The sequence below is a fragment of the Dipodomys ordii genome, unplaced genomic scaffold (genome assembly GCF_000151885.1).
Source record: "Dipodomys ordii isolate 6190 unplaced genomic scaffold, Dord_2.0 Scaffold72, whole genome shotgun sequence".
NCBI lineage: Eukaryota > Metazoa > Chordata > Mammalia > Rodentia > Heteromyidae > Dipodomys > Dipodomys ordii.
This window is the reverse complement of record NW_012267288.1, coordinates 1,535,035-1,561,250: the sequence shown is the minus strand read 5'-3', so window position 1 is coordinate 1,561,250 and position 26,216 is coordinate 1,535,035.

Sequence of the window (26,216 nt, the reverse complement as noted above, 5' to 3'; positions counted from 1 at the left end):
TGCAATCCAACGCACTGGATTAACACAGCAAAAAGTTGAAAACTAGCTTGTCCTTCTGGATAGAACTAGTCAGATGCCTTATCTGAAACTCCTTCTGTGGAGAGCAGCTTCATGCTGAAGCTTATCAACAGGTTTTGGCTGCAAATTTTTCCTAAGGAAAGGGGCATCCTGTACAAAAGACAGGTCAGTGGTCACAGATCTTTGAAAGGACAACCTTAAAGGTTGAATTTTAGCCTGGTAGGAATCGATTCCAACGACAATCATTTGCAATAATTATGTGGTCTTAGTTTCATCTTAGTATCATCTTTTCTCTCTTTCTTTTCTTTTCTGTTCTCTTTCTTTCTTTCTTTTTTGTGCTGGTACTGGGTCTTGAACTCAGGTCCAGGCTCTATTTCTTAGCTTTTTCACTCAAGGCTGGCACTCTACCACTTGAGTCATGGCCTCATATCTGGCTTTTTGGTGGTTAATTGAAGATAAATGTCTCATGGGTTTTTCTGTCCAGGCTGTCTTTTAATTATTGTTCTCAAATCTCAGCATCCTGAGCAGCTATCCACCGTGTTATGCTAGAATTATCATTTTGATTTACAGAAGAAGAACCTAAGACTGAGAAAGATTAGGTAGTTTGTCTAAATGGCCTCAGTTTAGACAGGTGCGTTCCACACCTAACCTGGCCCTGAGCTCTTTGGACTATTACCTGAAGCCTCAGTAGTGGCATTTAATGTACCTGCGTTGATTAAGGCATACCAGTATATGATAAAGCAGCAGCCATGTAGCATTCAGGGATCATCCCAGCTCTGCAAAGACCTGAGGAGAGGGAGCTTGGGAGTGTACTTGGACAGGTCATTTTCAGACATGTGAACAGTGTAAGTACAATACTGCGTGGAACATTTCCCTAACTATCTTTCTCCTGTGTTCTCAGGGTTCCTAGGAGTAAATGTCATATGCTATAGGATTTACTCAGGAACCCATGGTGACCATCATGTATAAATTCAACAGTGACCTTGATGTTAAGTAAATTTCCAGTTGCTATGACCACTAGTATGTCCATGCTTCTTGAAACTTTTTCCACTCTTCCCTAACTCACTGTCTCACTTGCCTCTGTCTCAACATTTCTATGCACAGAATGGCCTGACCAGTAGCTTTTTCTATGCACAGAATGGCCTGACCAGTAGCTTTTTCTATGCACAGAATGGTTTGATCAGTAGCTTTTTATACCATTGCCATTTTATTTTACGTTTTTATTTTCCTTTAGGAGTTTTTATCTTTTCTATGATTTTCACATTTGCTTTCAAGTTTATATTCTTTCTCTTAGAATATAATCTCTCTGAAAGCAGACCCCTTATTCACTCTCGTATCCCCAGAAAGTAGGATCCTGGTAGATTCTAAACGAATACCTACTTAGTGAATGGATGACATGACATTTGCATGAATTCTTCTAATTTTGATGACCTGAGCCCTCCACTGAAAGAATGTACTGTCTATTCTCACGGCAACACATCTTAAATATTTCTAGAAATATCTGAGGCACCTTACAAATGTTTGTGGACCCATCCAGAAAATTTTGCTGCCTGACACAGGAAAGGAAACTCAAGTACCCACCTTTACGCTGGACTACACATATTATATATAGTTGCTGTGCCTGTCTTGAGCAGAAAATTCATCATTCCTGATGCCATCTTGATTTCTCATGGCCTATGCCAGCTGAGCGATCCTTTCTGAAGTGAGAGAGTAGCACTATCTGTCTATATGATGATCAACAGGAAGTGTCCCCTGACAAAATTGCCAAGCCTTCCAAGTATGCCCAGCTATCCATTGCCAGAGCAAGATAGGATGAGTTCCAATCTCTAGAATAATCCATGCTACACAATCCATACATTTGATTGCTCAAAGTCATCAAGTTGGTACCCCACTTGAGTTTATTAGAAACTAGTAAGTAATACAATTAAAAAATCTATGCTTAATATTCAATGGTCTAAATATTGTTGTGGTGTAAAACATATACAGTTTTTGTTGTCAAGAAAATTTTCCATGGTATTACCTGGTGCCATACCCCATGAGCGCTTTGCTCAGTGGAACTCATCTAACAGATACTTAGATGTCATCTCCCCTCATATTGTGGACAATGATATATCGTTCTCATACTCCTGGGTAGTTTTATATGTGTTAGACTTATCTCCTTTGTGCATGTTGTTAATTCTTTTAAGAAAAAGATCGTATCTCTTTTTTGTTGGGGATCAAACCCAAGGGCTCACACATGGTAGGCAAGTGCTCTTCCTTTAAGCTTTGCCTCTGATCTTTACTTGTTGTTCTGTTTTCTGGATCATTGTACACCAGGTGACATTTGATAGTTTATTCATTTGCATATTGTAGTTATGAAGACCTAGCTGGATAAACCTGCAGGTGTGAAGCCTGCTTCAGCTATGTTCACACCCAGTATTGGAAGTCCTTACCTATATGACATGTTTGGGAGATGTCTTTAACTAATCAGGTTAATCACAGGCTAGACTAGAAGAGACAAGAATGCAGCAACACTAAAGCTGTAACTGAACATGTTGACTTTCTTTTGACTTCTTCTTACTATAGGTTTAAGTCTTGTCTTGCTGTTGTTAAAATTTAATTCTCCATTTATCCATAAGACTTCATACCACTATCCACCCTCAAGAAAAAAAGTCTTCCCAATCCAGTTTTCCTGGATTTTCTGAGTTGCTCATGACTCTATAAGAATGTTCAGCTGGCTTTATTTTGTATGCAGTTTCTGTTCTTCACATGAGCGACGCTGATCCATACTCACCATCAGTGGGATGGATGCTGGGGCTAGGGATCCTCACTCCACAAGTCACACTTGTGCCATGACAGCTTCTGTGAATAAATTAACCATAGTTCATGAACACATTCTGTTCCAATCACTATGCCAGAATGTATTTACTCCTGGCCTACATGTCTTTTAAGCATATATATATATACTTATAGTATATATATATATATATATATATATATATATATATATATATACTTATAGTATATATATATATATATATTCACTGTGTTTCTTATAAAACTAGGAGCAGGATTACTGTGTTTTAAACCTGCCAAAAGAAGATTTGGGAAATAAAGAAAAAAAAGAGTTTTATTTGTAAACAAATTTCAAAAGGCCCCAAAATCAACAAAACAGAAAACAAAAACAAAACACTATCAAGGAGAAAAACAAAATCCCCAAAGTTTCTAATGTTACAATAATTAATTCATCTCCTCAAAGTGTGAAAAGGACATCTTTCTTACTTCACCACATCCATAACAGTCCTGGCCAACCATTAGATATTAACAATAAAGTTATTTTTCAATAAATTTATTTTTCAGGCAGGCAATTTTTTTATACTTTCAAAGTCTTACTTATTGTGAGATCATGAACTATATACCTATCATTCTTGTTATATTTCCACTGCAAAATGTTTTATCTTCTCTGTGCAATATAGCATATATAATATATACATCTATTTCTAATATATATATATCACATAATTTTATAATATATGTAATATATTATATAATATGTGATGACTATAATATATTATATTGTATATAGTTTGTTGTATATACTATAACATGTTATATAATACATTATATAATATGTATATTATATAAATGCTTGATCATTATAGCAGAAGTGTTAAGCATAACATAGTATGCATGTACTCAACTTCCGTGATAATGACTACAAGTTTTTCAGGGTAAATATGCCAGCTTATACTTCCAACAGAAGGGTGTGAGTTTCAGTTGCTCCACATTCTCATTGTTTAATATTGCCTGTTTCAAGTACAACCATTCTGCTGACTCCAAAGATATCTCATTGCAGTTCATAGTTGACTTTCTCTGTTTCCCTGTAGCCACTTGGTAATCTTTTGTCTAGTACCATACAATCTTAACTCTTTTTTGAGTGTTAGGCTATTCACTTAAAAGTGTCACTTTATTAGAAGGGTTTTGGATTTTGAATATATATTTTATAGCCAATATATGTGCTATCAATGATTTCTCCCACTCTGTGGTTTGCCATTTCGTCCTATAATGATGCCCTTTGATGAACAAAAGTTCTTAATTTTTGTGTAATTCCATTTTTTCTCCTTTCCTTTTATGGTTAGCAGTGTTTTGTCCCCTTTACAAAATCTTTGCCTATTCCAAGGTCATGACATATGCTCCTGAGTTTTCTTCTAAAAGCTTCATTATTGTTGTTTTTTACCTTTCACATTTAAATCTACTATCCAACTGGGATTGAATTTTTGTGGATGGTGTGAGATTAAAGGGTCAACATTTATTTGTTCCCAAATGGATATCTAATTGACCTCACGCCATTTATTGAAAATATAATAATTGTTATTTTTCCTCACTGCCCTGCAGTGTCAGCTTTGCCAACATCAGGTGTCACTATGTATTTGGGTCTGTTTCTGAATTCTCATTTGTTCTTTTGTTTTATTGTCTATCCTCATACCAGTATCAACCTATTATTTAAGTCTAGTAGTTTATGTCCTTGTGTTATGTTCTCTAAAACTGCACCAATTTTTAGCTTTTTTTTTTACATGTACTTTAGAATCTGACTTCAAAATACAAATGCATGTGCTGAAATAGTGACTGAGATTACATTGAATCTGTAGATCTATCTGAGGAGAATTAGTATATTATATATGTGTGTGTGTTCTAGTACTGAGCTTGAACTCAGGGCCTGAGTGCTGTCCCTAAGATCTTGTTCAAGGCTTACGCTCTACTATTTGAGGCATAGCTCTGCTTCTGGCTTTTTGGTGGTTAATTGGATAAAAGAGTTTCACAGACTTTCTGCTCAGGCTACCATCAAACCTCTATCCTCACATTTTAGCTTCCTCTGTTTTTAGGATTACAGGTGAGAGTCACCAGAGCCCAGCTCAAAGAATTGATGTCTTTATTCTGTCCAGTGTTAGCACAGTCAGGAGATGACATATATAAATATAAATATTTGATATTTCAAATAACCAGCTATGATGATCATATATTGTGGTATTGTGTATTCCTTATATGTGTATTCCATAGCTCTGTTGTTGGATGAACATATTTACAAATTTTATAAATAATGGCAACTTTATTTCTCCTACAAAACTCCTAAGCTCACCCATTTCTTGAGCTATTCCTCATAAACATTTGTTGGACTCTGGTTATAATAACAACCTCACAAAATTTATGTGTTTATATGTAAACCTTTGGTTAGGTTATATGTAAGAAAACTGATCTGTTATTCTTATAAATAATAGCTTGACATTTATAAAATACTTTCTTCAGGCATCATAGAAACATTAAATTATTTTCCAATATCATATGATGTATAAATGTTGGCCAGTTGAACCCAACTCTGTGTTTATAAACATTTTGTTATTCTTCAATTCTTGTAATAAGGACTTGAGAGTTGAAGGTTCGACACAGTGGTAAAGCATTTACTTAGAATGCAAAGCCAAGAGTTCAATTACCAGCACACACACACACACACACACACACACACACACACACACACGCAGTGATTTGTCCAAAGCTATGTAGGAGACTATGTAAGCCCCTTAGCTGATAAGCAGCAATGATTACACTTCCAACTTTTACTCTGCTTCACAAATCACAGGCAAGAACAAATCTCAAAAAATGTTTCCCTAACTGCTGCCTAATTTATTTGATTACGCTGTCCTGCAAGATGGTGGCCTAACCCACTTTAATGTTTTCCTTGAGAGAATACCTTCGTATTTCTTGCATCTTTTGTCTTATACTCAAAATAAAAGAGTCTGTGACTATACTAATAAGCTACTTAGACTAGAAGCACAATATCCATTGCCCATCAATAAGTTAGTTTAATAGGAAGACACGTCATGTAAATCTACCAGTAACTACTCCTTCCTTTCAAATGTAAGGATTTGCCTTTTCCTTGTCAAAAGGATCTTGATCCTTTAAAATCCCTTTGGCTGACAGAGTGAACTAGGACCATTACCCCAAGAGTCCTACCACAGTTCCTTTTTCCCTTAATTTTCTTTTAGTAGTTGTACAAAGCGTTTTAATTCCACATGTCATTTTTGTGAGTACAATGCATCATACCCAATGTCATCCCTCCCATCATCCTTTCTCATCTCTCCCAAATCTTGTTTCTTTATTTTATGTCCAGGATATAGTCTCCTCTGGGTGTACTGGTCTTCAATAACCTGCTTAGTTGGAAATCTCAAGGAATTTAATTTACAACAACAGTAAAAATCTTCCTCCATCTCTTTCCCTGAATCAATAAGGAGATCCTATTCTTATGATATCAACATGTTCAACAGTCACCAAATGCCATGTAACATTTTTAGATAAATCATTTTTCCAGTCTTTTTTTAATTAAAATGTTTATTATACAGAAGGGTTACAGTTACGTAAGTCATGCAAAGAAAGCAGTCTTTTTTGTTCCAGTCTTTCAAAAACCAGACCAGAAGGTGTTACGCACCACACACAGAGCAGCAGTGGTTCTTGAATTGTACAATCCTATAATGTACAATAGTACTATCAAGTCTATCTATTCTTCACCATTGCAAGAACATTTATGTTTCTTTCTTATTTATAATGCTATTGTGTGTGTGCGTGCAGGTGTGAGTGTGCACCCTTGACTTCAGGGCCTGGGCGCTGTCCCTGGGGTTCGTTGGGTTAAGACCAGAACAGAAAGAAAAATCTAACAGAAGTGTTTGTTGACACTGGTGTGTTTCTTTTTCTTTGTAGTTTTCTGTCATAAATTGAGAATTGGCCAGACACAGTAATTCATGCCTATAATACTACCTACTTGGGAGGACAAGATTGGGAAGATGGAAAATTAAGGTGAATCTAGGCAAAAAGTGTAGAATAATGTATTTCAACCAATAGCTGGAACTGGTGACATGCCTGACATCTCAGGTATGTAGGAGGTTGAGATTAAGAGGATCACATTTCCAGGCCAGCCCAGGCAAATACGTTTGTGAGACTTCATTTCTACAGAAGAACTGGACATTCTGGTTGTGTGCTTGTCATCTCAACTATGGTAGGAAGACTAAGATAGGAAGATCACAGTCTAAGCATGGGTTAAGGCAAAAGTGAGATCCTATCTCAAAAAATAACTAGTCTGAAAAAGTGTTAAAAGTGTTGTTCACCAGATTAATGCATACCTAGCAAGGGCGAAGCCCTGCATTTTAATTCTAGTACTACAAAAAGTTGACTTCATGCTCTTCTACCCAACAGAGGTTATTAAGTATAAGTAAGTGGATTTGTTCATCACTGGAGAATTAATTGATTACTTTTTCTAAAGGAAATGAGTGATTATGTTTTTGTTAAAGACTCAAGCCTTATTTAGAAGAGTGACACATTTCAAACTCCTTTGATTCAGGTATCAGACAGAACTAGATAAAGTGAAGAGTACTGGATTAGAATAAAAAATACCTAAGATGGAGACACCTCTTTCCCCATTAACTTGGATAAAGTTTTACTCAGCCTCTTCAGCATCTGCATTGTCATTTAAAAATAGTTATGTGAAAGAAAAATCTTTCCATTGTAAGAGTCCATATCATTATTTATTCTACAGAAGGAATCTTACAAAGCCTTAGAATTTAAATTCTTATTTTCAGGTGTTTTATTACACCAGAAATTAACTAACTTTGCTTGGTGAAATAATAGCAATATCACTATGACTGTCTAAAATGCTGCATGAGGCTCAGAAGTTATATCTTCCAATCAAACTTTAACAATGTAAATATATATATATATATATACATACATATATAAACACATACATATGTACAGAGATGCATATATATAAGTGAGAATTGTTACTCTGTAAATGCAAGGTTAGCTGTATAAAGCATATCTATGAAGCCAATTTTGCTTAAATTTCAGAATCAAGTATGAATCTATCATCTGTCTACTTACATACATACCTACCTACCTATCTACTTACCAATAATACAATTTATGTAGTTGTATTATTTTTGCAGTGAAGATGTTAGATTCTGCATTTGGTTTGTTCATAGTAGACGGTAAAGCTGATCCATTGTTATGTATTTCTGGGTCAATCATTTCTTTTTTGGGGGGGGGTCCAGTTGTGGGGCCTGAACTCTGGGCCTGGGCGCTGTCCCTCATCTCTTCAGCTCAAGGCTAGTGCTCTACCACTTGAGCAACAGCTTCCACTTCCTGCTTTTTTTTTCTTTTTGCTTATGTGGTGCTGAGGAATCGAACCCAGGGCCTCAGGCATGCAAGGCAAGCGCTCTACCACTGAGACACCTTCCCAGTCCTGAGTCAATTATTTCTATTGAGGTACTTAAGAATAGGATCACACTCTACAGTGTGATCTCAGGTTTCCTTTACAAAACAATTCATTGACTTCTTGGTCCCTCAGCTCACAAGATCATCAGGAGAATGAGTGAGGGAAGCAAGGATATTTAGTACATTGTCAAGTGCAAAATAATTGTGAAGTAATACAATGCAATACAAATGTGGCTTTTTCATTTAAACTATCAACTTATTAAATATACTCTCAGCAATTTTTTTTTTTGTCAGTCGTGGGGCTTGAACTCTGGGCCTGGGCATTGTCCTTCAGCTCTTCAGCTCAAGGCAAGCGCTTTACCACTTGAGCCACAGAGCCACTCTGGCTTTCTGGTGGTTAATTGGAGGCTTTGAACCATGATCCTCAGATCTCAGCCTCCTGAGTAGGTAGGATTACAGGCATGAATCACTGTCCCTCAGCTCTTCAGCTCAAGGCTAGCACTCTGCCATTTGAGCTACAGCACCACTTTCCAGCTTTTTCTGTTTATGTGGTGCTGAGGAATAGAACTCAGGGCCTCATTCATGCAAGGCAAGCAACTCTACCACTGAGCCACCCTCCCAGCCCTCTCAGCAAATACACAGCAAGTAGTATTTAAAAATTGGGAACCTTCATGACTACAAATAGTCACAACCATGACAAAAAGAAAAAAGAAAAAGGAGACAAGGAAAAAAAAAGAAGAAAAGAAATATTGAGGAACAATGAAAATTGAGGGACAACTGCAAATGATTCTCTCCCTGACAAATGATTTCAGTCTGAGACCTGGATAAAAAGGAAATGCCAACCAGATCAGCTAGGAAATCCCCTTTTTCTCTAAGGAAATAGAAACACAAAGGCCCAAGATACAAACAATATCACACTGGAAAAGCAGAATTAGTCTAATGTGTATTAGACTGATGTGTTCTGAGCAAAGGCAAATGTGAAGTGAGGTAAATTCGATGGAGTAGGATTTGCATTGCCCAGAAAAACCACGGAATGTTCTAGAATTTGGGAGTAGGACCATCTAAGGATGTTATCCATATGAAGTAGTGCAGCTGCTCTGTCCTGAAAAGATTCAGAGTGATTTCCTGGGGGCCAACAGCTTTATACAGGTTAATATAAAGTCCATGACACCTCCATGTGATTTCCTGAAGACTTATTTGGGGGAAGTTGTACTTCAAAGGAGAAATCATTACCCCCATTAGCAGCGAGCCAGTTTCCTTCACAAAAGTACCATAAGAAGCTTCAAATTTTCTGCCCATCAAACTTCCCAGACAATATTTCCATTTATGAGGCATAAACTTCTAACGTCCCCTTTCTTTAGCAGCTGGTGTCACTAAGAGGTGGTTGGGAATTCTAAGATCTACTCGTCTCTAAAGGACCCTCAGTTCCTCAACAGTCATGATGCTCACTCCATCTCTGCCTGCCTCTGCCCAGGGCTGACTTCAGGAGACACAACAGCAGAAGCCAGCATGTATATGTGAAAGTTAGCTCACAAAGCAAGTCTGCTCAGCTAAGGTGTGCACTATAAGCAATGCAGAGGTCAGTGGCTGGAGACACTGAAAGAAAGGTGACTAGAGAGAGCTGGACTCAAGCTTCCCAGTGGAAGAGGAAACATCCTGAGTGGGGACGATGTTCAGGACATTTTTCAGAAAAGGTAGCGTGACTAGTTCTTTTCTTAAAATTCCTTTCGAAAACATAGGAAGAACGTAAGGATTTAAAAATAATACTTTGGCATCTATCTTTTCTTTGTCCAATCCCAACACACAGGTAAACATTTGTTCTAGAACAACAACAACAAAAATAAAACCACTAGGAGATATCAAGAAAAAAAGAAAGTCCACACAGCCAAAATCTCTGGGTTCTCCTCAATTTGTATAGCTCTAATTTTTGTGGATCCATGATTTACTAACTTTCTGTTACTTATTCAATATGACATGAATGTATTCCAGGGCTTTTATGTATGTTCAAATGCAGAAAAAGTCCGGTGCTGTTGAACTAGGTGATTCTCTATAGTATATAATGTCCATTACAATAGCATCAAGCTAGAATGTATGTGTGTGCATATGCTTGCATTGCGCATTATGTCTACAATATTACATCTATAACGTGTTTTTACTCTTTTCAAGGGGGAGCAGTTCTGGGGCTTGAACTCAGGGCCTGCATGTTGTCCAGAGTGTTTTTCTTTTTTCCCAGACAGGCTAGCACTCTACTATTTGAGCCACAGCTCCACTGCCAACTTTGTGATGGTTAGTTGGAGATAAGAGTCTCATGGACTTTTCCTACCCATATCTCAGCCTCCTGAGTAGCTAAAATTATAAAGGTGAGTCACCAGCACCTGGCATGTTTTATTTTTTAATCAAATACAATTATGACTTGTATAGGCCCAACATTTCTTTTTTCTTCCCTAATTTTATTTGAGTATAAAGATTCTGTACAGAAGGCAATGGTTACATGAATAAGGTAATGAGTACATTTCTTGTCAAGAATTATTACCCCCTCCTTTGTTTTTCTCCTACTATCCCTTCCCTCCCCAACCTGCCCCCCTATTCCCCACAACATTTCTTAATACTACAAAACATTAATGTTGAATTAAACAGTTTAGTTAATATTTTTTAAACTGAATTGGTAATTCTCAATATTAAATTGGGTTTTAGAAGTGGTACTTGCAGGTAACTAAATAAGCAAGTCCTAAGCATGAAACTGGATCTGACAAAAAAAAATTGCTGCAGTTATTTTTGTCACTATATTTTTGTTTGTTGGTTTGTTTGTTTGAAGTCAGAGTATTACTTTGCAGCACAGATTGGACCAGAACTTTCGATAGCCTCCTGATTCAGTCTCCTGAGTACTCGGATTATAGTCTCTCCCAGGGGATTGAGCTCACTTGATTGACCCTCTTCCATTTGAACTATGACACCAGCTTGGATTTTTGCTTTTCTGCTAGGGCTGGTTTTGAAATACATTTCTAACAATATTAGCCTTCTGGCTAGCTAGGATTATAGACATGAGCCACCAGCTCCTCCTGGCTTGTCCCTCTTCTTCAGTGCTCCTCCCCCATGGTTAAATGTTTTGTTATTGCTACTTCATTTCAAGATCTGATTTGATAATAGTCACACCCCTGACAGTTTTACTGTGAGATCCGATATCTTTCATCAGAGCTTCATTGCCTTGGTGGACTGGATGGGAATTATTTTTTCCCCTTATGATATCTATTTTTGTTACTTGTGAGAGACAGAGACAATGCAAACTGATATTCTGAGGATAAAGACTTACCATGGCGTCAGGTCATCAAATCTCCTTTCTCTTCCTCACTGAAGTTTTCTTCAATGTCTAAAGCAATGACTTTATTCAACACCTGCATCTTTAACAACCAGTGCAGTATAATTACCTTTCTTGAATATTCTATAGAATTGTCAAACAGCAATTTTCTTTCTGAAGACATGCTTTTAAATAATGCCATTTATATACAGAGTTTAACATCTCTTATGATAAAAATCTAATTACAAAAAAAATCTGAAATTTACTGCATGTTGATAATTTGATCTTCATAGAATTGCTAATTGGGGCACCTTTAATATATATTGGGAAGCAGAAAAATATATTTAGTGAATAAAATTAAATATTTTGGAGTGTCTTGAATACATGTCAGCTTTTACTAATATTGATATATTAACACTCTTGGGTATTGCAGAACACTTCTCTTGAGTTCAATCTATTTGTAGAGAGAGAGGTAACATGATTTATCAAGATCATCTGTTGTCATCATTTTTTCTTTGTTAATGAAAAGTATTAATATTTTTAAAGCACTGCCATTGTATTTTATGCACAAACAATAGATGACATATTCAAGCAAGCTAACACAATTTTTTTCAATGGACATACTAGATACTAATGCCAGAACTAAGTAAGATTAGAATTTAGGTAATATACTGCCATTTGATAAAGTGGCTCATGTCCAGACTGTATAAACACTTATCATCTTTGTCATCCTGATTGTATAATTTTTAAAGTGTAAATGGGGTTGCCAATGACTAGAAAAAAAGCTTTGGTATTTCAATACTCTAATACAGGCAAATGTGAAGGCAGAAAATTTAACCAATCACCAATATTATTCCATTCTGGGACATGCTCTAAATTAATGTTATGAAATGTTATGAGCACACCTATAACACTATGGCTTGCAAAAGTTTAAAGGGTATCTTTTATAATCTTCAAATTGTCACTGTTGCCCCCACAGTAGTCTCAGGATGTCAAGTCAGCTATGTTTTCCTTCTGTGCCTCTGTTTAGAATTTCTGCTCCCTGTGCCAATTTGAGTGTAAGGATTCTGTAAATCCTTTGTATCTTTTCCTAAGCATATTCTCTGCAGAAAGCTATTCATCCTGAAGTCTAATGCACAGCCTTTCAGGCACTTCCTCAAAAGCACACTCTACCGTTTAAACACACACACAAATTTTAAAAAGAATTTTAATAGAGTCTTGTGTGGTATTGCTTAGACTTTCCATCAACTGTCTAGATAACTAGCATTTGTTCCTACTGTTTTAGTCTATAGAAATATCTGTCACACAAAATAATTCTTTTACTGTTTATATCTTAGTCATATGCATATGATTTTTGTACCTAATACCTTAACTATGCTAGCAAAGAAGAATCACAAAGTCTGGAATGCCAGAAGCATCTACGTGTGCTGTCGTACTGTTTAAATCTTGATATTGCCTATTCGAAAAATAACATTTGAGAAATAAAATGATACACAAAATATTCCACCCATTCATGAACAATTCTCAATAGACACATTCTGTTATGTAAAGAATGTTGCAATCCCTAGAAGTCCAGATGTATGATGGCAGGTATGTGGGTACATGAAAATGCCTGAGAGCAAAGTAACATTTTCATTCAACTTTTAGCTGGACTAGATGTTACTAAAACACAAAACAGACCTCTCTCTCTCTTTCTCGCGCTCTCTCTCTCTCTCTTTCTCACTCTCTCTCTCTCTCATGTTTTACATTTTATAGGGTTTTCTTCCATACTATCTTAACTGGATTAAAGGATGAGGACAAGTTTTCTCCATTACAAAATTCTCATTTAATCCTTATCCACACTTAATTTATCAAATTAAATCGGACAGGATCGGTACTGTGGCCTTTCAGGCTGTACATCGGGTGTAAAATCAGCAGACAAGGGTTTATAAAGGGTGCCCACCGTGACTTGTCAGCCTCAGCTGCCCTCACCTCCATCCAGGCGGGGTCAGGATGCTTCTTGGTGTTACACGGTGGGCTCTGCGGGGAAACAGAGCAGCTACACAGCCTCCAGCAGAGTTACTTATTACACCCTCGGCCCCCTTCACCTGCCCCAGCCATTCAAAATAACATCACACCATAAAATATTCATGAAGCGCGCAATCCTGCAGCCAGGGCTCGCTACTGCAGGTGGCTGTTACATCAGTAATTGCCCAATGCTTCCCTCCACAGCGTAAAATTGTTTTCATTATGTGTCATGAACACAGAGCCAAGCAAAGCCCACTTGAGTGCTTTCCCAAGGGCTGGAGGGAGGTGCTACTTAACTTAAACAGGCGCTTTTTGGCTTAGATATTTAAAAGGGGTGGAGGGGGAGGAAGGAGGGAGAAAGTGAGGGAAAGCTCATCATTAACTCCCCTTCTAAGTGCAAACAACAACAACAACAAAAAAGCAGAAGATCATGCAAAACTTCTGGAAAGATTATCCGAAATGTCTCAGTTACTAGGAAGAGCTTTAGGGGCTTTAGTGGATCTTACGATACTTCAAGCTTCAGAGAAGAGAATAACTTTCCACCTGACCGAAGTTCCCATGGAGTGCGGAGCTGGGGGCTAAGCAGGTTTCAGCATTGTGAGACAATAATGCCCGGCCAGGTCCCTGCATTTTGATTCAAGGGTGTCTTTTTCTTTCCCCCCTGTGGAGGACTAATCACAGCTCTACTTTGTTTAATTGCAGCAAAGAGAGAAATGTGTTTAAGAAGTCATTCTGGACCCCTTTAAATGAATGCAGGGTTCTTCAAGGACAACAAACAGGATGCAGAATAAATAAGATTTAATTTTCACATCAAAATAGGTCAAGTTAAAGATTTTTAGTGACTGATCTGGGAGAGCTGCTTGAAGTTGGAAGGAAAAAAGAGAGAGAGAGAGCGCAACAAGTGGTTTTAAGGTCTTGGGTTTTTTGTTTGTTTGTTTATATGTATATGCTACAGACTAGTTTTCCCTGGAAAGAATATTCTTTAACAAGACCAAAATCTTTACAGAATTGGGAACAGGTGGTTCTTCCTAGCATTTAGACTCTGGATTTAGAAAAGGGGAGGGGGGAGGGAAGGAAGGAGTGAAGAAAGGAAGAGAGAAAAGAAAAGAAAAAAGTCCTCATTGTAAACTATGTGAACCTTTTAATGGACAGATCTTACCACCACCACCACCACCACCACCACCACCACCACCGCCACCGCCACCACCCCGGCCACCGCCTACCCCCAGTTTTAAACTCAAGCCTGGATAATGTCGGGTGTAATATGTGCCTGGAGATAGCCTCAGGGTCATGAACTCCAGGGGGTTGGGAGAAAAAGCATTTTTCCACCACGTGCTTTCTTTCGGACAAAACTAACCTTACAGACCAAATGAAAGGGAAACACTCACTGTCATTCATTTTAAGTCTCTTTATTTCTTTCCACTAAGTCCGTCCGAGCTTCTACTTAAAGCAAAGCAAACTTATATTTTCCTCTTGTAATAAAAACAAGTGTACACTGGATGTTATGACAGAATCACCCAATTATGCAGCTAACTTCAACATCCATATCTGACTTGAAAATGTGTAATATAAAACCTCATTTTCAAACCATGGCCTGAACAGTTCTATTGTTTTTCATCCCAAAAGGAGTTTTCATCAGCTCATCTTGAGAGAAATCATTTGATTTTTTTTTTAAATTATGGTGTAATTTTCCTCTTACAACATAGTATGCATTGATAGCAAATCAACCATAGGTAACTGTCAGGCTCATAAATTGAAGGACAACAGGAGTGACACTACCCAGGAGCATCTGCTTCTGGGGGGGTTTCCTCTGGTTAAATGGGGGATGTGAGGTTATTTAGAATCTCACAAAAACAATAGAGATGAGCATGTGTGTGTGTGCATGTGTGTACGTTCAACGTATACATATGTATTGCAAAGGATGGATTTCCTTTGCATTTGGTAACTATAGACTTTTCCTCCCCTTGAATACAGAAAATGACTGTTTCAAAATGAAAACCACGATGTGTTTGAATGTTGTATTATGCGTAGTTCCTTTTGGAGTGAAAGGGGGCTTTAAAAAGTTAGGTATATCATTGCCAAAAAGGAGCTAAATAGTATTGTCAGCATTTTGAGAAGGAATAGGTCCTTTTTCGCCTTTCCTTCTCAAAAATCCTTTCTGGACAGCTGTTAGTGACTTCGAGGACTTTTCATATGGATATGTATGTTAATGGCAGGCAATGAACTGGAGATGGAGAGCCCCAAACAGGCCCAGCTCTTCAGTGCACATCAAAAGCCTTGACAAAAGGAGCCATAAAAGAGGCAGCGATGGCAGAGCCTTCACTTTTGTACCCTGAATTAGTTCTGCAAGCAATGAAACTGATCTTTTCTCCTTGCCAGAAAAGTCTGGTGATTTTTCTGAGTGCTCATTAGCACAAGAGGCATTTGTGAAGATAATTGACTGACGCCGATACCGCGGCCTGTCACAACAGTGCCAGCTAGCCGGGTACGTGCATTTTTAATAGTTGTATTTTTGTTCTTTCTTACTAGTCTTCCAAAGGTTTATGCTCTTCTCTGAAGCCAAGGCTTAGAAATCTTCCCTTTGAAAATTGACAGTCAAATCTTCCCTTAAAAAAGGTCTTGTATCTCTGCACTGGTACCTGGTGGATACAGGGATGCATGATTTTAAAGAGCTCCTCTGTTTGAATTCATGCAACTGGATGGAAATGAGCAGATGTAGACCCAAACTATCTGATGTTAGAGGACACTAAGGTAGCGATAGATAGATAGATAGATAGATAGATAGATAGATAGATAGATAGATAGATAGATAGATAGATAGATAGATATCCATATCGATATCATCGAGGTTTCTTCAATACAAATACAACTACTTTTCTGGAGGGATAATAAGTGAAACAATATTTCATCTGCATTCTAAGCAACTGTAATGATTTCATAAACTTTCGAACATTTTATAGTTTCCGTTGTTTTTGCACAAAATTAGGAAGTTTCAAACAAAGTTATGGGATGGGGAGGATGGAGATTTTTTTTGGAACTCCTACCCTAGTAATGCTTTGTCTTTTGTAAGACAGAAACACCTAGAACAGGACTCATAGTTATCAGGGGACAATAGACTTTATATGAAATGTCAAGGAATTCTACACCAAGAACATTGTGAACATTTCTTCTCATACAAGTTTGTACTGCAAATCCAGACTATATCAAGGAAATCGTAGCACTTGGTTTACATATGCCTTCTCTCTATTCTAAAGGAATTTCTAAAACATTTACTTTGTTTTATTATACATTTATCAGGTCATTGTGAAGAAGAGCACACCTGAAAATTTATGTCATTGCAGAAAAATAGGGGTGTATTTATAAGTATCTTGCCCCAAATGAATAGTATATTCTAGTAGTGTGATACCTCTTTTGTAATCTGTGAGTTTATGAAGCTATTTAAGGACCCTGAATATTAAGTATCTGAGAGTATGATTTTTCTGATGTACTCAACCCAGAGTATTTTCTGAAAGAGAAATAAATTTTCTATAATTAAGATGGGCAGACTCAGTTGAATGAGTGAGTCACTTACATCTGCGTTGTCACTTTGTTTTCATTCTGGTGCTAGGGTTTAAAGTCAGTGTCTGGACATGCTGTTCCTTAGTGGGGGTTTTTATTGTTCAAGGCTAGCACTGTACCCCTTGAGCCACAGAACCACTTTTTTTTTTGCTTATTAACTGGAAATAAGAGTTTCACAGACATTCCTGCTCAGGATGACTTTGAACTGTGATCCTGAGAGCTCAGCCTCCTGAATAGCTAGAATTTACAGGTGTGAGTCACTGCACCCAACTGTATTGTCACTTCTTTTTGTTGTTGTTGTTGTTGTTTTTTGGGTCCTGTCATCGGGCCTGAACTCTGGGCCTGGGCGCTGTCCCTCAGCTCTTCAGCTCAAGGCTAGCGCTCTACCACTTGAGCCACAGCGCCACTCCCGGCCTTTTTCTTTTTGCTTATGTGGTGCTGAGGAATCGAACCCAGGGCCTTATGCATGCAAGGCAAGTGCTCTACCACTGAGCCTCCTTCCCGGCCCCTGTATTGTCACTTCTTGAGAAAGAAAATGAGTTATCTGCTTATGATTCAGTATGAATATTTCTAGCCCCTCAGCATCCTGGTAAATGAAGATGCTCTGAAAGGGCTCAAGGGAAGGGTACAAAAGTTGGTTATTTCACTAAACATGCTGGTTCTTGATGTGTTTTTAAAGAACAGACTCTTGACTTCTCAAAATACAACTGTGGGGTCAACATTCTCAGTGAAGTTAGCCATTGAGTCCTTGATACATTTGCCTTGGTGTATATACCTACAACATTGAAAAATAAAAATTAAAGCATTTCAGAAAAAGAATTTAAATTATCTTGCTATTCTTTTTGTTTTTCAAAAGTCCTTGATACATTTGCCTTGGTGTATATACCTACAACATTGAAAAATAAAAATTAAAGCATTTCAGAAAAAGAATTGAAATTATCTTGCTATTCTTTTTTTTCAAAACAAAAACAAAAAAACAAAACACTAAGCTTTCCATGCTAGAGAAATGCCTTCAGCTCTCCATCCTTCAAATGGTGAAGGGTGGGGTTGGGAAATGTGTGTGGTTGGCACTCCTGCCCTCTTGTGTGAATAAACCAAACCAGAAGTTAGGATGGTGCGGCAATATTTTCCTGATGCAATTATCATGTAAAACCATACTTGAGGAGCTGGGCATATAGGCATATACCTATAAAAACAAGCACTCGGGAAGGGGAAAGATCACACGTTTGGGAACAGCGTGGGCTGCAGAGGAGAAAAAGCAAGTCAGAAAATACAGATCTTCATATGATGAAGAAGATCATATATGAAAAGCAGAGTCCCCCAAACAGGAAATGGCAAGATGGGTAATGGACAGGCAAAGGGAGAAATTTCCACAGTAAGTTACTATGTTTTACTTTCAGAGACACCTGAAATCAAGTGAATGGGGATGGTTATCAATGATCTCTCAGCTGCCAAATGTTAGAACAGAAGAGAAACACAGTTGGTCTCAAACCTATGTCTTCTACTGTTTACAAGCACTTTTCAAGGTACTGGAATAAGTCAAGACCCATTTCTTTTGGAGGTTGCATTTACAAGGGGGCTTGGAAGTGGACACTGATATTGGTAAATAGGTGTCAGGGAGTGATAAACTATATTGCGGTGGGAGGAAGGAAACAGGAGTCTTAAGTTGATAGCCTGTGTTGGGTCGGCCATTTTGGTCTAGGAGAATCTCTGAGGGAAAAGAGAGTTGAATAGAGACTCAAAGAAGTTGAAGAAGTGGGGCATGTAAGTGCCTGAGCAGAGCACACTCAGGAGCTGAGAGGGGAGCACAGGATGAACGGCCCAGTTGCAGGCCTAAAGGACTCTAGGAGTACTATGGAGGACAAAAGGACTCAGTAAGAACTGGTTATCTTACTTTTTAAAAACCCACTTAGCAGGAGTAGTTATATCTCTGGTAGAGATCATTCTCATTCAAACATATTTTAAAGACCAGTGGTCTAAAATAACTGGAGAAACACAGTGAAGCCTTACAGTCTTTGAATATTGAACAATACAATTTTTACCACCAATTTTCTAAGAAAATTTGTCACTATCATCTATCTCTGTTGTGTTTTATATACTTAGTAGATAGAAATGTGTCTTATTTGAGTATCTTCAGATTGTTTTCTTTTTTCTTCCAGGGCTTGAACCCTGGGCCTGGGTGCTGTCCCTGTGCTCTCTCAAGCACTCTACCACTTGAGTCACACCACCATTTCCTCTTCATATCTTTTTGAAGGAAAAAAGAAAAGACTGACTAGTTATGAAAAGTCAAATACAGAGGCAATTGTTAATGTGATAATTAAAGCATATGTACCGAAAGAAAAAAAAATGGGCATCTCTAAGAATAGCCAAGTAAACATATCTTCAAAAAATTTTGAGCAATAAATATTTTGGGGAAGAAATAAATTTGATTAATTTATATGATCTAAATCATACCATAAATACACAAAAAGTATATTACTATGTGTTAGATTTTTTTGCCATGGTGACAAATATCTTAGAAAACCCCTTAAATAGATAAAAGATTTATTTTAGCTTCTAGTTTGGGTCTATGATCAACTGGCTCCATTGATGTGGAGCTGTGGCAAGGTAAACACCATGGTGGAAAGGTGCAGTGGAAGAGGTGTTCACCTCACACCAGGTAGGAAGCAGGGCCAGGATTAAGTACATCCTCCAAAGACACACCTCTAGTGACCTACTTCTGAATTACGCCTCAGGTCTTCAGAGTCCACTGACGAAGTTAGTGCCCTCCTTAATCTAACATCTTTATTAATTTCATAAGTATACTCCAGCTATCAAGTTGACAATTAACATGATCTATCATACTATGTAATATTGTTTCAAGTAAATAAAATTCCATAATGGAAATTGATACCCCTTAACTTTTCATTCTTTGGCATTGTTTTCATAGATAAATATACTTGTTCATTAATTCTGCACTAATTAGTTACAGTTTGGTTTACCATTACACTTGATTCTGTGTTCCTGTTTAAATACTTTTCTTGGTATTCACAGTAAATATCAATAAACTGATGAAGTCAATGAACTAATAAAGTTGATGAAGATTTCAATTTGGAAATGGTCGAGGTAATGTTTTTCTTTGGGTATTGTTTTAGTTTGGGTGTTTGTTTCTTAGTTAAAAACAGGATCTTGGGCTGGGAAGGTGGCTCAGTGGTAGAGTGCTTGCCTTGCATGCCTGAGGCCCTGGGTTCGATTCCTCAGCACCACATAAGCAGAAAAGGCCAGAAGTGGTGCTGTGGCTCAAGTGGTATAGTGCTCGCCTTGAACTGAAGAGCTGAGGACAGCGCCCAGGCCCAGAGTTCAGGCCTCACAACCGGCAAAAACAAAACAAAACAAAACAGTATCTCACTGAGTTTCCCAGGTGATTCTCAAACTCACTATCCTCCTCCTTCAACCTCCTGAGTAACTGGATTTAGGAAGGTAATGTTTAGAACATAACTCATATTAAATCAGTGGTTGCAAAGTAAAAAATCTTTAAGATCAGTCATTTAGTTTTCTAGATAACAATATATAAATTATGTAGTTCCCTCGCCTCAGGGGCTAGAACTGAGTCCTTGATCTCAACACAGTGATAAAATCCTGATATATTCATGTTTAAGGCAGTGGGTATGTGTCTAAGTGTTACGACATCTTACTGCTCATATGATGACCACTTGGGAGCCTGTTAGAAATGCAAGATCCGTGGATCTACCTGCACCAACTAAGTTGGATTCTGTGCCTTAACAAGGTCCGCAGATGTGTACAGTAAAATTTAGCAAGATTTCCTAAAAGCAGATGCTGAGACAGAGCTAATTACTGAAAGGAGATGTCATTCTGCTATGGGGTCTAAAGACTTCTGGAGAGGAAGCTGACCTTGAGTTAAGGACCACAAGAAGGTAAAGGCTGGGCTGGAAGTTGGCTCAGTGGTAGAGCACTTGCTCTGCATGCCTGAGGCCCTGGGTTTGATTCCTCAGCACCACATAAGCAAAAAGAAAAAAAGCTGGAAGTGGTGCTGTGGCTCAAGTGGTAGAGTGCTAGCCTTGAGCTGAAGAGCTGAGGGACAGTGCCCAGGCCCAGAGTTCAGGCCCCACGACCGGACCCAAAAAAAAAAAAAAAAAAAGAAGCTAAAGGCCAGAAAAGAGGAGATGTGCTTATTGGTGTATGATCACACAGCATGGAGGAGGGCTTGGTTTACAGACAGCCTTAAATCTTTTCAGCCATGGCCAAGAACATGTCAGGTAGCCCCAACTCTCCTGCCTGTAATATCCATGCACTGGTCCAGTTTGTAATGGTTTAAGCATTTTTTGGGGGGTAGATTTATTGATACCCATTTTATATATAGTTTACTGAAATAAATAATCTATAAATATAAACACATTTTTTTCTTTTGGGTATCACTATGGTTCATGCAAATCTCAACAGTCAGATTCATTGGCAAGAAGTACTCTGAGTCACACAGTCAGGTTATGGGGTTACAGACCTGGATATATAGATTTCATTCAACAGTGGTCTTATGTATGCAAGTGGTCCAGTGGACAGGTGGAATAAACATAATGTGTTAAGTTTAAATCAATGGAGACGGTTATCAATCATCAACAAAAAGAAGCAGTTATTGAATTTTAATCCTAGGCAAACAAAATACCACAGTGGACATGTGCTGCCAAAATGCTGGAGACAGAGGATAAAACCTCACACATTGTGACACCATACTCTATCTCCAGTGGACAGAGTGTGGTGTCCTCAGTGGACAACCCATCCGTGCCCTAGGACCATTCCTGGCCAACACATAGCAGATAGCTCTCAAATTGGGTTCCAGGTGTATGGGTTCTTCTGTGCTTAATAAACAACTATTGCAATGTAATACAGGGAACTTAAGGCAAAGTAGTTTTCCCACAGTCCCCTTTCTAGGAGAGAAACTTATGTCCCTGAAATATTCATCCCACTTTTCTTTTAACCTTGGTTTCAACTTCTTATTTCCAAATAAGGATTTGATCAGTTGTCTTTGTTAGTCTAATGACAGCATCATGAATGTTTTAAAATGCAATTGAGGAAAGGTATATTATATAATAGGCTTACCAAATATATGATTATACTTCACAGCTATGAAATTTGAAAATATTCTTAAAACAGCTCTGACTTAACTCATTTACTTCAGAGACAGAATAGTTCTATGGCTTTGAAACTCCATATGTCTATCCATCTATCTACGCATATATGTTACATATGTATGTATATTTAATATGTATGTCTATATATACATAGATATATGTATAATCTATGCTATGTATACTATATTATATATAACATATATTTGTGATATCCTTGGGACTATGAATTCCACCTATTTCATTTACCTGGTTTTTGTGTCCATTAGTCCAGTCCTTTAGACATTGAATACTTGTTGGCCAGATGTTTGTTTGGAGAGTACACCACATTTTTTTCCACAAAAATATACTTATCCTTACTATGTGTCAGACACTCTGGTATTTTCTATCCTGATTTATTTTTATTATAAAATTGGCTTGAAGTTAAGCGTAGTGGATCATGACTATAATCCCAACATTCCAGAAGCGGAGGCAAAGGCCAGAGAATTACCCACAAGACCTTATCTCAAAAAAAAAGAAAAAAATTGTTGTGATCCCTAAAGTCACAGCAGAGGTATGCAAACACTACTTTAGTGAGGGACTCTCAGATGCAAGGAAGGGAGATCCGCAAGCATTCCATGTAAGATTTCACCAGGAAAAGCATTTCACTATTAACAGAGAAAGCCTGAATGCTACTACTTCAGATCAACCACCAAGTTGAAAGAAAGAGGAAATGCATTGTCCTGTCCACACAGAATAGATGAGAAGTCTAGGAACAAGGAAAGGGGTGTACCTCAGTGTGACAAGTGTGTCAGAACCAAGCTTATTGGCTCCAGTTCCTTCTACCCACAGTTCACTACTGATATTTCTGACTTACCATGTTTCACCTACAGATTTGCCAACTTTCTAATGGTGTAGAAACTATACTTTGAATATTGAACTTGATCATAGTAGTTCTCATTCACTCATGGGAAGTAATGTTCCCATGTAACAGAATGAAATCCAATGTGTACAATGTTTTTCTTTTGTTTTGTTTTTCTAATGGTCTCACAATGAGCTACATCCCCAGCAATCTTTTCTCTTCAGTTCACGTAGGCTCTGACTGATAACCCAGAGGATAGTGATAGCATAGTGGAAAGCATACTTCTGGAGGCTCGTTTCAATTCAGTAGAGAACTCCACAAACATTTATGAACAACATTCAGGAATAAAAATGTTGTATTAGTCAGCTTGAGCTACTCTAACAGAACAACATAATCTGCTGGCTTAGACAATAGACATTAATCGCTCACAGTTCTGGAGGCAATCAAGTCAAAATCAAGGTGCTAGATCTAATCGTCTCCTCGAAGTCATATCTCTAAATATTACATAAGGGGCTAGAGCTTCACTGTACAATTTCTAGGGCCCCCAATTCAGTCTATATGGGGAGTCATATAAATGTGAACAAAAGAACAAAACACAATCACATACATAAAACATAAATAAGAAGGAACAATGGTCAAATTCAATGGAGGGATTTTCTTTATTTTCCAGTTCTGGGGCTTGAAATCAGGACCTGATAATGTCCCTGTGTTTTTGTGCTCACAGATAGTGCTCTACTACTTGAACCACTCTTCCATTCACAGCCTTTTGGTGGTTAATTCGAGATAAGAGTCCTATTGACTCTCTTGCTCAGGCCAGCTTCTAACCATGATCCTTAGAGCTCAGCTTCCTGAGCAGCTAGGGTTATATGTGTCTGTGAGTTCACACCTCCACTTTGCTATTTTCTTTTTTTTGTGAAAATATCATACAGAGGCGTTACAATTCATGGGCAAGGTAATGAGTACATTTCTTATCAAGCATTGTTGCCTCCTCCTTTGTTTCTTCTTCCCATCCCTTCCCATCTCTCCCCCCCCCCTTTGCTATTTTCTGAGCAGCAGATACACCTAGATTTTTTTTTTTGGTGATTTTTGAAAAACAAAAAACAACCCCCAAAAAAACAGCAGCCAAAAGTTCTTTGTTTTTCTGTCCAGACACTGCCAGAGATTAGAGAGTATGAAAACACAATTCAGGCTGAGCACCAGTAGCTCACGCCTGTAATCCTAGCTACTCAAGAGGTTGAGATTTGAGGATTGCAGGTCAAAGCCAGCCTGGGCAGGAAAGTCTGTGAGTCTCTTATCTCCAATAAACGACCAGAAAACTAGAAGTGGTACTGTGGCTGAAGTGGTAGAATGCTCTCCTTGAGCTCAAGAGCTCAGGGACAGCTCCCAGGCCCAGAGTTCAAGCCTCCTGACTGACCAAAAAAAAAAAAAAAAAAAGAAAAAAGAAAAGAAAAGGAAACACAGAAATGCTAAAGGAAAATTCTTGGGTTATATTTGGCTCAACTTATGTTCTTTTGCTTATGAGAATTACTATAAGGTACACAGTGCTGGAATAAACATGCAAAGTATTTGCTATAATAATTGTGATAGTTGTGGGAAAGGTAAGATGCAAACTTTCAGAAATTCCTTAGGGTTTGCTTTCAGAAAGCCTTTTACGCTTCTACTTATTGCTATAGTTTCCACTACAGCATAGAGACCCTCATATTGCACAGGAAACTCTGACTATCTGGAATCTATCCCTATGTCTACCAATCAGCCTGACCTTGTATTTTCCACATTAGTGAAGCTCAACAAATATTTGCTGAATGGATGAGTGAATGAATAAGTCAACAGATAGAATTAAAGCTACATTGCTAAGCGGGGCACTGGTAGCCACTTAATTTTAGCCACTTAGGAGGCTGAGATCTAAGGGTTATGGTTTGAAGCCAGCCAGCACAGACAAATCTGAAACTCTTATCACCAACTGACCACCAAAAAGCCAGAAGCAGAGCTGTGGCTCAAGTGGTAGAATGCCAGTCTAAGCAAAAAGGCCAAGCAAAAGCACGAGGCCCTGAGTTCAAGGCACATCGGCATACAGGCACATGCATGCACACACACACATACACACATATACACACACAACTCTATAATGGCATTTTCATCTAGTTTGCCAATCCATATGTTATCACCCACATTTCCCCTCTTAACTAATTTTCTTCTTGGGAAATAGAAGTATCTAAGTGCTTAGGAGACAAAGTAGAGTGCTGGAAATGAAGGGTTTTTTTTTTTTTTGGTTTTTTGGTTGTTTTTTTTTCTGTTGGTGGAGCCAAAACATTGTACATTTGTGCAATCTGACGTGAGTACCAAGGTATCCACTTCTAATGTTTTGAAAAAGAAATGCACCTAATACTGCCTTCATCACTTATGTCAACATATGTATGCAAAATTAGAAACTTATGACTTCATTACATTAAATCTACTTTTTCATGATGTCATGATCGAAGCAATAAAGGGACCAAGAAAGACCACACTCAATTTTCATGGCTAAAACTGGTGAGGGGCACATGGTGAGAGGTGCATTCTCCTGGGGGACTGTTGGAAGGACCAGTAATCTCAGCAAGTCTAGACACAGGGACAGCTGCAAAGTGGAGCTTTATTATATCAGACAGTTACCCTACTATGACACATCTAATTGCCCAGAAAAGATACTTCATGAATTATTCTTAATTTGATTTGAAATGGGCCAACTGTTGTCTTTTACAGAAACTTCTCAAATGATAACATTGGGTGTGAAATTGAAGAATGGTCTCTCCTTACTGCCAGTGCCTTTGCAAAATGCAAATGAAATTTCAAATCCTCAAAGACTGAAATTATACAAACCTTTCAAATAAGTAGGATATTTGCTAGGCGATGTAATACGAATTCCGGTCATCACTATCACCTTCCTTGGTGTTCTAAGTTGTCAAAATGACTACTTCCTGTCTTTGTCCAAATCTCTTCTTTAAAAGTGAAGAGAAAATTGCTTTCTTTTATTCAAATACTGGGGTCATTGAAAAAAAAATTTAACGTAGTGTTTCTCTAGACTTCCTAAAATGGTTGATAAAATTAAAGTCCATTTCAATTCTAAGAGATTAAAAAAAAACCAAAACACTTGCCTAAG